Source organism: Ursus arctos, unplaced genomic scaffold, assembly GCF_023065955.2.
Source record: "Ursus arctos isolate Adak ecotype North America unplaced genomic scaffold, UrsArc2.0 scaffold_10, whole genome shotgun sequence".
NCBI lineage: Eukaryota > Metazoa > Chordata > Mammalia > Carnivora > Ursidae > Ursus > Ursus arctos.
Genome location: NW_026622764.1, coordinates 24,351,310 through 24,367,242, shown reverse-complemented (window position 1 = coordinate 24,367,242; position 15,933 = coordinate 24,351,310).

Sequence of the window (15,933 nt, the reverse complement as noted above, 5' to 3'; positions counted from 1 at the left end):
ATGAAACATTATTGGAAATAAGTCCAGATATCAAGAATTAGCTGATTATTGTGCCATTAATACTTCTGTGGCAAAAACCCAGACTCCTTTCACTAATAGAACTGCAAAGTAATGTAACCTAATGCCTAATGGAAAGCGAGGGTGGCACCCCTTATCACAAATGATCTTACCGTAAGATACACACACACACGCACACACGCACACACACACATTCAGGGAAATCTGCAAAACTGCCTTTGAGTTCAAGGTTTTATGAAGTTTCCAAACATTGCAGGTTACACAAGAGAATGAGGTTTAAGGATGTAGTTATGTCACCGTTTATCCCACTCAGTGCAGCCCCCAACTCCTCAGTTGCCATGCAGCCTTTAACCGTCAACAGCTTTCCAGCTGCATAGTTGCTGCTTTCCAGGGAGGTTGTCAAGAAGGCAAATTTCCCCTTCTTGGACCTTTTCATTCCTCTTAATATTCCATTTTTCTCTCCTTTGACTTAATCTCTTCTAAATCATTATATATGGCTTATCATTCATTTGATTCAATCTTCAAGTCTTTCAATTCCATTCTAGTTTTGTGGTGCCACAATTGAATTCCTTAATTTTTTCCTACTTCGCAGGCTAAGAGAGCCTTAGAGGTTTTCTCTGTCTTTGCACTCGTTATGAAACACTTTTTTCCTTTATCCTGGTTTTGATAGATTAGATTCTGGAAAGTAGAAGAATGAGAAAACCACCATATTTGTGTGAGAATCTGTACAACTATAATTTCTATTTGTGACGAACCTAGTGGAATGGAGTGAGTATCAAAATTATCATCAGGCAGTTGTTCCACATTGGGAAGAGGCAAAAAAATATAATAAAAAAGTTTCTATAGAGCAATGCCATCTTGCATATTCATGGGAAACACATTACCATAGTTGAAATGTGATTCAGAAGCAAGGAAATATCAGGTCTTTCTAGGTAACTAACTAGTTGACCCAAGCACATTTTTTTTTTTCATTTAAAAAAATACTTAGCTTAGTAAATATCCTCTTTGTACCTACTAGGTAACAATCTCTTTATAACAACGTGGAGATACAAAGTTTAAAACACATAGTTCGTCTGTTGAGGAAGTGAAAACTCTCTGACTACTGTAGTTAAGATTCAGTTCAAGCAGGAGAGAGCGAGGGAGAGAGTGAGAAAGCTGTAGCCCATTATACTGTTCTTATGTGCCTTTCATTTTATGTTTATTCCACATAAAAATTCATTGTTTGATTTACTTTTGAGATAGCCAGAAAATTTGAAAGCATCACTTTAATTTACTGGTGCGGTAAATAAATAATGTTGTTTATTACCTTATAACCAAATTATAAATTAAAGTTAAATATCACAAGAACCAGAACATTTAAATCAGAATTAAAGGTATATCACGGGTCTATCGGAACATCTTCATAGGAAGTCAAACTGGTGTCAGAAAGGTGCTGGTTGACAATAAATTTAAAATGAGACAAGAATTACGTGATTCCAAAGCAGGAGAGATGATTATAGAAACAATATTCACCATGGTTAAGGATCTTGGAGTCGGAGCAGGTTACACTGAGTTCAAACATTGACTGACTCTCTACCTGTGTCACTTTGAGAAGATCATTTAACTGCTCAGTGGTTCATTTTATTTACCTGTACAGTGATGATTATAAGAGCACCTACCTACACGGTTGTTACAGAGGTCAGAGCTGCTTAGACTAATTCCTCTTTCCTACTAAGTGCCAAGCAGCAAATGCTATCAAGTTATAATATCCTGACACTTTTCTACAAAAGAAATGTCACTCCAGAGACCATCATTATTGAGTACATGGACCAGGAAATTTCTTCCTGAGTAGTGTTGGAGACCCAGTGCTAACTTGGGGCTTCACGGCTTCACTTACTGCCACCTTATTCACGTCACAGTTTTCGGAGAAGCAAAAACACAATAATTAGGTTTCGGTTAAGTAAGTTGCCTTACCATTTCAGTTCTACCTGTAAGAGATTTTACCCAGGAGATTGTAAGGTTGTTTTGGGTATTCTCAAAGTTGTCAATTTCAGATTTGCATGTAACAATTGCATTTACTCTCGAAGTATGCAATTAATGCCCATTAAATTTGGTTTTAAATTTGAATTGGGAAACTCCACTCTCATTGATTGAAAGGTTTTGAATAATTTTTTTCATTCCCTAGAAAGAACTGGATTACCTTAAAAATGAGTAAACCTATGAGTGATTTTAGTCCTAAAATTTTGATTTTGCTTGCATCACTGATGGTAAAGTATATATTGATATAATGAGGGGTTTATAAATTAAATCCAAGATATTCACAGGATGGAAATTGGCATTTATTACTCTTTAAATGGTCTGATCAATATAACAAATGCTGCCCATTGATAACTGATACCTCCTGCATTGCACAATTTGTGTTGATGGCATCATTATGGCTGTTAACTATCAATGATTTTATTTATTCAAAATATGTCCAGGGAACCATGGGAGAAATTTTATTATTGATTTGATACAATTCCATTTTTTTTCAAAAATGTCAGTATTTTGTATTCAGTTTATAGTTCCTGCAAATGCATTTTCTGCACATAGTTACTATGAATGACTTATTCTCTGGTGCTTACTTGGTAATATATGCAAATAATAAAATAAGGTGTTGTTCTTGATTTCTTCCTCCCATGATATGTTAAGTACAAGATGAAGTAATCTAAGCCTGTGAATAAATCCTCAAATGATAAGTAGAAATGAAATACAGTTGACTTTGGAACAATGCAGGGGTTAGGGGTTCCAACCCACATGCAGTTGAAAATTCACATATAACTTTTGACTCCCCCAAAACTTAACTACTCATTGCCTACAGTTGACCAGAAGCCTTGTGATAGCATAAACAGTTAACATGTATTTTGTATATTGTATGTATTATATACGGTATTCTTACCATAAAAGTTAAGCCAGAGGAAAAAATGTTAAGAAAATCATGAAGTGAAAAGTACATTTACAGTAGTGTACTGTATTTATTGAAAAAAATCCATGTGTAGGTGGACCCACTCAGTTCAAACATGTCTTGTTCAAGGGTCAGTTGTACTCCACATTATGGTTCTGTGGCCTCTTGTGTGCAGTCTCTCTGTTGGAGCCTGCAAGGCACTGAGTTTCTCCCACATCAGGCTTATGTCATTTAATCTAATCCTCATATGATTCTTAGGGACACTGAGACAGGCTATAGATATGATGGAAGGAATTGGCACAACTAAAGACTACATTTGGTTCTTATCATTTAACATTATAAAATAACTGTTTCCAGTAAATTTCACCATTACAGCCTCTTAGTTCATTTACTTAATAAGTTCATTCATCATTCGTAAATACCGTTTGTGTGCCTTGTAAATTTACCTTCTTGAGGATGTATACTACTTTATCAATGAAAAAAAAAGTCATACTCACGTTCCTGAGAAAAATTTAAAGCAGTGTGTTTGTTTGATGATGATTTTAGTATTTCTGTATAGTTTTTATTTTCTCTAAATAAAATCACAGGAAAAGCTTTACCATTTATAATATAAAATTTGTCATCTTCATATAAAATTTACACCTTAGAATTTAGGCTATGTAAGAAAAAATACTATGGACAATAGTCCATAGGGTTGACAACTTACAATAATTTCATTTCTTAGTTTTAGTTACTAGTTATCCTTACTTTTTAGAAATAGTTTAGAAATTAAGGAATGTAAGGAGGGAATGGAGTAAATTTTATTATAGCAGAGGAAAGAAAAATATATGGTGTAGATACTGAAAGTTGTCAGGAGGACCTCAGAAATGACCTAGTAACTCCATAATCTCCCAGATAAAGGGTAATGAGAGAGCAGAGCAGATTTATCAGCCTCTCTAAAAAGTAACTGTCTTTTAACTTCCCTCCTCATCCTAATGCTATATAAATACCAGATTTTGCCTCTTAGGCAAATTGCTAGTGCTCTATATTTAAGCCTTTTTGTTTTTCTCTTCTAGTTGTTTTAAGATGTGGATATTTTAGAATGCCACACATGGAAAGCTTGAAGGTTTCATAAATGAAAGATATTTTCTTCTGATGGAATTTATTTTATTTTATTTAAAGATTTATTTATGTATTTTAGAGAGAGAGAGTGAGAGCAGGGGAAGGGACAGAGGAAAAGAATACCAAGCACACATACTGCTGAGCTCATGGAGCCCAACCTGGGGCTCCATCTCACAACCTGAGATCAGGACCTGAGCAAAAATCAAGAGTTGGACGCTCAACTGATGAACCACCCACATGCTCGTGGATGAAATTTATTTTAGAAATAATGTGTGCACAAGGAGGTTTATTCTTTGGATACCTTACCTCTGGTTTCTAAATCATATGTATATGTATATGATTTATACATATATATATGTATCATATATATATATATGATTTATATATACACATATGATTTATACATTTATTTATTTATTTATTTATTTATATAAATAAAACAGAAAATTTCCTGGACAGATATCAAAGAAAGAAAGAAAAATATCATAGAACCTAAATGTATTAATAAGACATTTAATAGAAGAAAAAGGAGAGAGAAGATCAGAAACTTCATGAAGGCTGAATAATGTTTGTTTGTTTATAACTGAAGTATAATTGACATGCAATATCCTATTAGTTTCAGGTGTATATCATAATGATTCGTTATTTTATACATTACAAAATGATACCCACAATAAGAATAGTTACCACCTGTCACCATACAGAGTTATTATAATATTATTGACTATATTCCTTTAGCTATACATTACATCCCCATGACTAACTTATTATATAGCTGGAAGTTTGTACCTCTTAATCTCCTTCACCTATTTTGCCCCCCAAATCCATCCTGCTTTTGGTAACCAGCAGTTTGTTTCTTTTGTCTGTGGGTCTGTTTCTGTTTAGTTTTTGTTTGTTCATTTGTTTTGTTTTTTTAGATTCTACATATATGTGAAATCGTTAGGTGTTTATCTTTCTCCGCCTGATTTATTTCACTTACATAATATGTTCTGGGTACATCCCTGTTATTACAGATGGCAAGATTTCATTCTTATGGATGAGTAACACTTTAATATATATATTATACTTAATATATATAACTTATTTTTTATCCATTTTTCTATAGATGGACACTGAAGTTTTCATATCTTGGCTATTGTAAATAATGTTGCCATAAACATGGGGGTGCATATATCTCTTTGGATTGGTGTTTTGTGTTTTTCAGATAGATACCCAGAAGTGGAATTGTTGGATCATATGGTAGTTCTATTTTTAACTTTTTGAGAACCCCCTCCCCGCCATGCCATACCATTTTCCATAGTGGCTGCACCAGTTTACAGTCCCACTAACAGTGTATGAGGGTCTCCTTTTCTCCACATCCTCACCAACACTTGTTATTTTTTGACTTTTTGATGATAGCCGATCTGACAGGTATGCTGTGATAACTCATTGTAGTTTTGATTTGCATGTCTCTGATGATTAGTGATATTTAACATAATTTCTTGTGCGTATTGGCCATCTGTATGTCTTCTTTGGGAAATATTCAAGTCCTCTGCCCATTTTTTAACTGGGTTATTTTTATTTTGTTTTGATATTAAGTTGTGTAAGTTCTTTATGTATTTTGGATATCAACCCCTTATCAGAGGTATGATTTGCAAATATTTTCTCCTATCCACTAGGTATCCTTTTCATTTTGCTTGGGTTTCCTTTGCTGTGCAAAATGTTTTTACTTTGATGTAATCTCATTTGTTTATCTGTGCTTTTATTGCCCTTGCCTGAGGAGACTGGTCCCCCAAAATATTGCTAATACCAATGTCAAAGAACTTACTACCTACATTTTCTCCTAGGAGTTTTATGATTTCAGATTTTACATTCAAATCTTTAATCCATCTTTTTTAAGATTTTATTTGACAGAGAGAGAGAGCATGCATAAGCAGGGGGAGGGGCAAAGAGAGAGGGAGAAGCAGATTCCCTGCTGAGCAGGGAGTCCAATGTGGGGACTCGATCCCAGGACCCTGAGTCCGTGACCTGGGTTGAAGGCAGGCGATTAACCGACTGAGCCACCCAGGTGCCCCTTTAATCCATTTTTTAAGTTTATTTTTGTATATAGTATAAGGTGGTGGTTCAGCTTCATTCTTTTGTACATAGCTGTCCAGTTTTCCCAGCACCATTGAATCATAAACAGACTATCTCTTCCTCATTATATATCATTGCCTTCTTTGTCATAGACTAATTGAGCATATATGTGCTGGATTTCTTTCTGGGCTTTCTATTCCATTCTGTTGACTTATGTGTTTGTTTTGTATTTGGCACAAAATACTGTTTTGATTGCTGTAATTGTAGTTTTGACTGCTATAAATTGTAGTATAATTTGAAATCAGTGATACCTCTAGCTTTGTTCTTTCTCAGGATTGCTTAGTTTATTGTGGTCTTTTGTGGTTCTATACAAATTTTAGGATTCTTTTTTCTGGTTCTATGAAATATGCCATTGGAATTTTCATAGGGATTGCATTGAACCTGTAGATTATTTTGGGTAGCATGGGAATTTTAACAATATTCTTCTGATCCATATGCAGAGAATTTATCTGTATTTTGGATCAGAGTTGAGAAAAAATACATGGAAGCTTTCATTTAAATAGTGAATTATCTTGTTATAGATATATCATCACCAATGAGAAGTAGTTGTCTACAGATTTTTCTGTAAGGTACATAAATGGATGTGTGCAAGATTTTCTATTTGGGAAAGTAAGGGGAAAAAATGTTGCCTATAAGACTGTCAAGTCTCCTTTCAGTGACTTTTTATATCCTCTTTTTAATTTAGCTTTTGGGGTTTTCTTGGCAAAGAAAAAGGCCAGAACAACTTTTTGTTGAAGGTAGACAGAAGGATTTAGATTCTTACCCTGGGTCTTACAAGCTATGTGACACTGGGAAAATTACTTCAACTCTCTGAGCCATGGCCTCCTCATCTGTTTAAATAAAGATAAATAGAATATAGTAATGTGGGCTAGCTGTGATAAATGGACACAAAGACACAGCATGATGTCAGTAATAAGTACTCAATAAATTTAGGTATATATAAAATCTGAGCAATATGTATGCATGTATTAGCCAAACTTTGATTCTCAGATGCTTATAGTCCTTCAAAAATGGTTTCAACATACATGATCTATAAACACATTTGTATTGATGGAAGAATATATCTGTGTATTGGAAGCTCAATACGCATATAGAATGTAATTATCATCACAGAAGTCTATTTGAGTATCTCAATTTAATTTTAATTTAGAGAATTTACCTGAGAGATGCCTTCTGAAACATAATGCATTGATCCGATTAAATTCTGCTTGCATAAGATTAAACTTGACTGACACTGACTGGCATTAGCTGTTTTCACCTTTCTTTTCACTATCTGTTTGAAAGAACTGTTTCAAGAGTGACACCAATGTCCTCTACTTTGTTTCTGGTCCAGATATCTGAAAGAAATATTTTACTGGTTTTGAAATATTCTGTTTGTATTTTTTTAAAATAAGAGTATCTGCTTTTGTGAAAAAATAGAATAAACATTTTATTTTATTTAGTTTCAAGTTTTTATTTAAATTCCAGTTAGTTAACATTCAGTGTTATATTAGTTCCAGATGTAGAAGTTAGTGGTTTATCACTTACATACAACACCCAGTGCTCATCACAACAACTGTCCCACTTAACACCCATCACCCATTTAACCCATCCCCCATCCATCTCCCCTCCAGCAACCCTCAGTTTGTCCTCTATAATTAAGAGTCTGTTTTATGGTACCTATTCTAGATATAATAATTTTTTGATAAACCTAATTATGAAGCAGGTAAAATGTCCATTTTTATAGCTACTAAGTAGTTAAAAGAGTACTGGACAGAATATTTGCGTTGTACATTCACTTTGAAAATGATCATGCCCTGAAGCATTATGAAACAGTTATGTCATTTATTTCAAGTTTCCTCAAATAAAGATTCATTTAAAATGTTAGATCTTTAGCTGAATTCATTTTCCTTGTTTTAGATTCTCCATAAGAATTGTTTTTATATTAAGGAGCCATTAAATAACTCACTAATTTTTATTTTCTCACATGAATTTTCATGACTAATCTGTTAGATTAAAAAGAAAATTGTTATACTTTAGTAGAAAATGCCATATATTCTCAAGTGTCATGTATGTTCATGAGTGAAAGTAATTTTGGATAAGTTTTTGTCTCATTAATATTATCACATTAATGAAATTCAATAAATAGTGTAAATCTTAAAATACTCTGATTTATATTCAATTTTTACTTTACATCTGAAATTACTACATTTAGGCAATAAATTTAACATATTTTATTATATATAGTATGTACATAAAATGTACTAGATATGCATTAATATATAATAAAATTATGATATAATTCATATAATATTTAAAAATTAATGAAATAATTCTTAGTAATCATATATTGGTTTGTATGTGAATAATATGTTTTATTTATTATTATACACTACATTATTAACATATTAACTAATAGATAATAAACTAATATGTATAAAATCTTATATGTGGTATTGATAATATATATTAGATGTGTACATATACTATATCTGTATATATTTTGTGTATACACATTAAGACATTCATCCATTCTTACTTCCTATCCATAAACTGCTTTTATCTGAATATGGCAAATAATATATCATATCTTTTAAATTATATTTGCTTTATAGCATAAGATTCTATATCATTTTCCTGGATTTCAGTATTTCCCAATTTAATATAAATAAGTAATGTAAATAAAGTAATGTAATGTAATGTATTTAATGTAAATAAGTATTTTATAATACTTCTCAGTGGGATACTATGTATGACAAGATAAATTTTCATGCACAATTCTGTCATAAACATGGCATCCCACTCGTGGTGGGATGTGTTGATACATTATGTATTTTTACATTATGCCTGTATTTCTTTATTGGAAACACAACCATGTACCTTTTAGATATATTTGACCAAATAATAATCAGCAACGATTTATAAAAACCAACTATAAAAATTTGAATTTTATTATGCAAATATAAAAAATGAATAACTAAATGCTATTAACATGGGCCTTTCTGTGAGAAATAATAATCATGTATATTTTAGCAAACTTATATTTGGTAATAAAAATAATTTAAAAATACTCTCAAAAATTTTATGTTAATTGATATTCTTTTAATACATTTATATCATTTTTGAGATCATTCAACTGACCCTTTGAAAATGAAGAAGCAGGTTGATTGAGGAGACCAGAATTTCATGCACTGAGACTCTTAGAACTATTCTCTAGATTGAGGATAGAGTAATATCAGATGGCTAAGACATTTTTGTGATTGATGGAAAGAACAGTAATCAGAGACACATTTAATAATTTATTTTTCTTATCTCTGATGCAGAAAATGGCCTAATCTATCTAATGACAAGTTCAATTACAGTCAACATCTGTTTGACCTTTAGATATATTCCTGGAGTGAACAAATAGTCAAGCTTGCAGGATATTGGCAAGCATTATATCTCGGTGTGAAATGACCTTGGAAAAGGACATGTTTTCTCTATTATTTTCAAAATATGTAGAAAGAGTGGCAGAGAGGATGAAAGACCCATTATTGATTAATTAGGATGCTAACTATAAAAAAGAAATACATGTAATTTAAAATTCAGTGTATACATTAAAAAGTCAAGAAATAAATATGAAAGTTCTGTTGTAATAGGGATGACAAAGTTTTGGCATTTATACTTCACAAAGAACACTTAAATACTAACAAGAAGAAAATAACTAAATCCAATAGAGAATTGGACAAGGTACATGGAGAGGAATTTTACTGTAAAACAATCCCAAATAACCAATACAAACATGGAATCCTAGTCAAATTTACTGATAATAGGGATAGAAATTAGAGGAGCAATGATACATTACTTAATAGAAGTAACATTATAATATACTTCTTATAATATCTATTTTTGGCAAGAGTGAAAGGAGAAGTGTGCTCTGACACATTCTGGGTGAACTGTGAGAGTTGATAGCTGTTTTAGAGAGCAATGTGGAAAATATATCACAATTAATAATAAAACAACTCACCATTTCATTCCAGACGATGTAATGTATAGCAAATTCTTTTTTTAAACTAGAATTCATTGAAACTTTTTTTTCATAAAGTCAAAAAATAGAGTCAATATGGGAAAAGTTGATAAAGTATGCTACTTATGTTCTGTGGATTATTTCAGTCGTTCTGCCGACTGGTTTATTACTAGCCACTATTATTAATAGGACACTTGGGGGTATTTCCATATGTATTGCTGGATGAGAAAGCAACCTTTAAAAAAGTGTGTATTACATGCTATTTTTGGAAAACCTAAGGGAATATCTAAGAAATGTGTCTTTATGTTTACCTTTAAACACAACAAGACTTGGTTTATGAACACAGCGAATGATATCGAGAACATAGCTAAGTTTGCAATATTATTCGATTTCTGATGCTGTCATGAGGACAGAAGGAGAAAGTGGTATGGATCTATTCTAGACTATGTTGTGCCCTCCTTTTTAAAATTTTATATACCGTACAATTTTTTTTTTCTTGTGGTATTACTAGTGTTCAAAAATAGCATTGGCCTGGGGCGCCTGGGTGGCACAGCAGTTAGGTGTCTGCCTTCGGCTCAGGGCGTTATCCCAGCGTTATGGGATCGAGCCCGACATCAGGCTCCTCCGCTATGAGCCTGCTTCTTCCTCTCCCACTCCCCCTGCTTGTGTTCCCTCTCTCACTGGCTGTCTCTCTCTCTGTCAAATAAATAAATAAAAAATCTTTATAAAAAAAAATAGCATTGGCTCTTTTGGAAACTGACCCTGAATATATTCCTGGAGTGGTTAACAGAGAAAACTGTTGTGGTCCCAAGCCCTGCTTAAGTCAGAACTTTATTGAGAAATGGAATTAACCTTGAAGCTCTTTATTTAGATTTTCAGAGTACCTTTTTAAGTATTTAAGTATTTTAGCTTAGATCAAGTATGTATTCTAGCTTAGTCTCTGGAGAAATATTATGTCAAAATGAAAAATAATTGCATCGTTTTTAACTAAGTGACTAGTGAGAAAATAGTTGCTAATTAATTGTTAGATTGAATTTATTACATTGACTCTATAATTGACTTTGGCAACTGGTTCGATATATGGAAATAATATAACTGATTTAGACTGAAAGTATAAGAGAAAAAAAGATGGCATTAAATGACACCAAAGCTAAAGTGAAGTGAGTAGACAAATGGAATTTCCTGGACCTGATATATAGTGTTGAAACTATTTCAAGATAGGTTACATTAAAAACAAGCATTGATTCTGAAAAATTAATGGATAATATTATATACCCATTTTTCTATGTTTAGACATTCTTAAATAATCATATTTTGTCTCTTAGTTATCTATGGAAAGGAAATAATAGTTTTGACCTTCATTTATCATTTGATAATAAATATTACTGCACGTATAAATTCATAACCCTATTTTTATATGAATGTATCCTGAAGCAGAATATTTTATGTAATATGTGAGGCTTTTATTTTTATTCAAAAATTATGGAAAGACATATAATGATAAACATCTATATGTGTTATAGAAAGTATAGTGTTTTACCTGGAGTTAGGATTTATTTTCTCATTTCATTACATTTCATGAAATAGTAAGACTATAGAACATCACGAATATGTGATTACAAAAGAGACAAGTATTCATTGTATTATTAAAATAATATTTTAAAATGTTACCATCTAATAAAATGGATTTTCATCTGCACAACATCAGACTGAAAAATAATGGAGTATTTTTGCTGTCGTAATTTATTTTTAAATAAATTCAACCTGTAAATACAATTCTCAAATCTGCATCAACTATGGTCAGGCTAATGACAAGGCTTTAGGCTTTATATCCATCGAGACTGTTATGATCTTAAATCGCTAAATCCCAGTGTGCCAAATCAATACCATTCCTTTAACCATGTAATTAACAGAAGCCACATTTCCTAACTGTGCTAGATTATGCAACTTTGCTTTTAAAAATCTTATTTCTTATATAGTATTGAATATTTGCTTATTCTCTATATAAACTGTATTAATAACCTTTAATTTGAGTACATATATCCATTGTACTTGCTGATGAGGTAGCCATAAAAATTTAATAGTAAGATTATAGGATATAAAAAGTTATTAGAACACGACTTCAGAAATTATGTTCTAGCATATTTGTAGCTTCCCATGGTGCTAGCCACAGTAAGGAAATTCAATGAATATATATTAGGTATTTGAATAATAAGATATCAGTTCTAATATGAAAATTGATGTGAGGTAAGATGAGGACATAGTTCTCTAGACATTTGTTTTTAAAAACTGCTATTTTTGAGACTCTATGCCTTTAATTTCACCTGTTTCTTTAGAAAACATCTGATTACCCAATAGTGAAAAAGTATTAGAAAAAATTACTATAAAAATACATCACTTTAGAATTGCTTTCACTATATACTGAGTTTCACTTGTACTTATTGTATCTTGTTTTTCTTTCCTCAAGGGTTAAATCAAACAGTATTTCTAATTCAGTAGTTCTGTGTAATATTCTTAGAAAATCAGAGAAAGAAAATAGCCATTGGAAAGAAAGAAAAAGTATCAATTTAATTTTTATTTTTTTATTGAAGTACCACATTTTCTGTGACTGGAAAAAATAACTGGAGAAATTATCCTTTCTTTATAAAGATTTTGTGTTTAAAATACACTTAAAAATAGAATCATTGAAAATTCTCATTTGACTCTTACCTATTGATATTCCTGAGACATTTAAATCTTACCCAACCTCTCTCTCTTAATATATTGAACAGATATTATTTATTCTAGTGTGAAGCCACTTGCATGAAATAAAAATTATATTGTGCAAATGTTGTTTTGTGAAATTGACATAGTGTCTACATACAGAAATATACTTATTAGTTTGTTGGATAGAGTAATTATTGGAGTTAACCTTTTTTATTGACATATCAGAAAAAAGGCACATAGTGCACTGCAGACAGGTAAAATAAGATCATGTCAGAAAATCAGAACGGCAGCATGTGTGACAGAGATCATAGCTGATAGAGGAGAGATTGATGGGCTAAATCACAGAAAAATGACAGGGAAGGGGAAACCAGGGTAGAGTACTTGGATTCTCAATACATGCAGGATGACAAAGATACAAATACATTCTTTAAAAGCATGGCTGTAATCTTAACAGTTGTTATGATGGGAATTGATATATGCCAATTATAAAATCATGTTTTATTTTATTTCAAAACCATATATTGCAAAGCCAGCAATGTAAGTCACAAGACTTAATTTTAGATGTGTATTCTCCATTTGGACCCAAAACCTTGATTTGTCACTTCCTAGAAGGAGGCATAACGAAGTTGGGATTTGTCTGGGCAGACAGACAACCCACGTGTTCTTTTTCCTTCTAAGAAATAGGCAGTCAGAAAATGTGATACAATTAAAATCTAATTTAGGTATACTAATGCAAATACTACAATGGCAGTTTAATACAGTGGATAGAACATTAGACAGGCAGTCCAGAAATATGTTCTTCTATCAGAATGAACATTAACTATGTGGCCTTGTAGAGTATTTGTGACGAAGCACATATTTTCATGGAACAAAATGAAAATCATTTATGTTTTAGATATCCATACGAGCTCTCTCTCCTTCACTTGTAGCATTTAATATATTTTTCAAAATATACTAAGATTTTAACTAAGACATTAAAGGGTGGGTCAATTTTTTTCTATTATAAAATTTCTATTTTAATGATAACTCAGGGACACAAATGTATTCAATGACTTAGAAGCAATTAATCATACAAAGATTAGTTAGAACAATGTGGATTGATTTTTGACAGTTACTGCTTGACTTTGATAGATCAGGCAAGAAGGCAAAGTCCTTACAATTTGTTTTAATTTTGCCTGTGTAAAGGTCAATGTGTTCATGTACATTTAAAGTCAACAGGCTTTGTAACTGTTAATTATTAGTGGCAGAAACTTGAAGAACTCAGGCATGAAGAAAGCAAGAAATTGAGAAAATACTCTTTAATTCTCTATAAATTATCTTGAGTACACTGTACCATGGAGTTATTAAAAGTTTGTGACTTATTTACTTTGGTTTGAATGTTTAACATTTTAATGTATCTTCAAAAGTAACCTGTATTATACATAAGATACCACCGTTTAAATCTCCCTATGGGGAAAAAATCCGTCAAATGGTTTCATACACATCACCTATATGACAATATCTCATTTTCTTTTTAACAAATGTAAGGAATTTATTGAAATATTTTTTATAATAATACAGCAGACATAAAGGGAATGCCAGTGTTTAGAAGACTTGAGTAGGAAAACATGATTTTTGTTTCTTTTCCTCCCTTCCTCCCTTTCTCCTTCCCCCCTCCTTCCTTTCTCCCTCATTCTCTTTCCTTTCTCCCTGCTTCTCTCCTTCTTTTCCTCCTTCCTTCCCTCCCCTCCCCTTCCCATCTCTCCTCCCTTTCCTTTCCTTCCCTCCCTTCCCTTCATTCTTCCCTATTTTCATCTTCTCTGACAAGTAAAGATTAAAAAGACAAAGAAAAAAATGAGGTAGACAAATTTTATTATACCTGCTATTAGGTTTTCTGTTTAATGATGGTGTGATGGAGTATTTCAAGCATCTTTTGAACTTTATGAAAAGTACAATTTAAACAGAAGGAGAATATACAGTCCTATAATTCAAACTTTCACACTATGGAGGCAAAGATGTTGTTTTACATTGTCAGATAATTTCTTACTGACTAAAGAAATGGAAAGCAATGTGTGAATTCAGATAAAACCGAACTATGTATATATTGTGAGGAATTTACTTCATTTTTCAAAATTTGTTTTGCTATTATATGCCAAAATACACAAATATACACAGCCCCCAATTATAAATGAAAGGGTTACTGTAAGACACCACTATTACAGTGAATATATATGTATACCTTCACACATGCACACACACACACAAAATACATACATATATAAATGTAGTTGTCATATATTCTTAGGCTCCTCTTGGCTGTAATAGTTTTTAGACTTTCTCATTTTTGATGACTTTGACAGTTTTGATGAATGCTGTATAATGTCCATCAATTGTGATTTGAGTGATGTTTTTCTCATGATTTTGCTGTGCTTATCTTTTGGAAGTAAGGAAGGCTACAGAGAAGTGTCATTCTTATCATATAATATCAACAGTACATAGTATCAACATGACATAACTACATTTTAAACTTGATCACTGGATTGAAATAGTGTTTGTCAGGAATCTCCACTGTAAAGCTACTCTTTCATTCTGCTTTCGATAACTCTAGTCTTTGGAAGTAAGTCATTATGGTTGCAGCCTACACTTAAGAAAGGGGAGTTGTGTTCAATCTCCTTGAGAGAGGAGGACCTATGAATTATTTGGAATTCTGCACAGGATATTTACTTATTTAGTCTTGTTTTTATATCTGTATGGATTCATGGGTATTTTATACTTTGGGTTATAATTCAATGCTAAATTATTTATTTTCTTGCTCAAATTGTTCCAGATTTGGGCATTGGAGACTTTTTCAGTTGATGGGCATGTCCTTTTGACATACCCTCAATGTTATGTGTGTAAGTATGTGTATATGTGTGTTGTGAGCACCTTATTAACTTATACTATAAGATGCTTCAAGCTCATTTAGTAGATTTGCTTCCTCTGTTCTAGATTCAACCATTTCTCCAAAAGGAAGATGGGAGCTATGAGTGCTCATTGCTAGTAGTTGTCCTTGTATGTACACCCTTTCAACTAATAGAAAGGAAATGTATCTGTGTGTATTTACCTG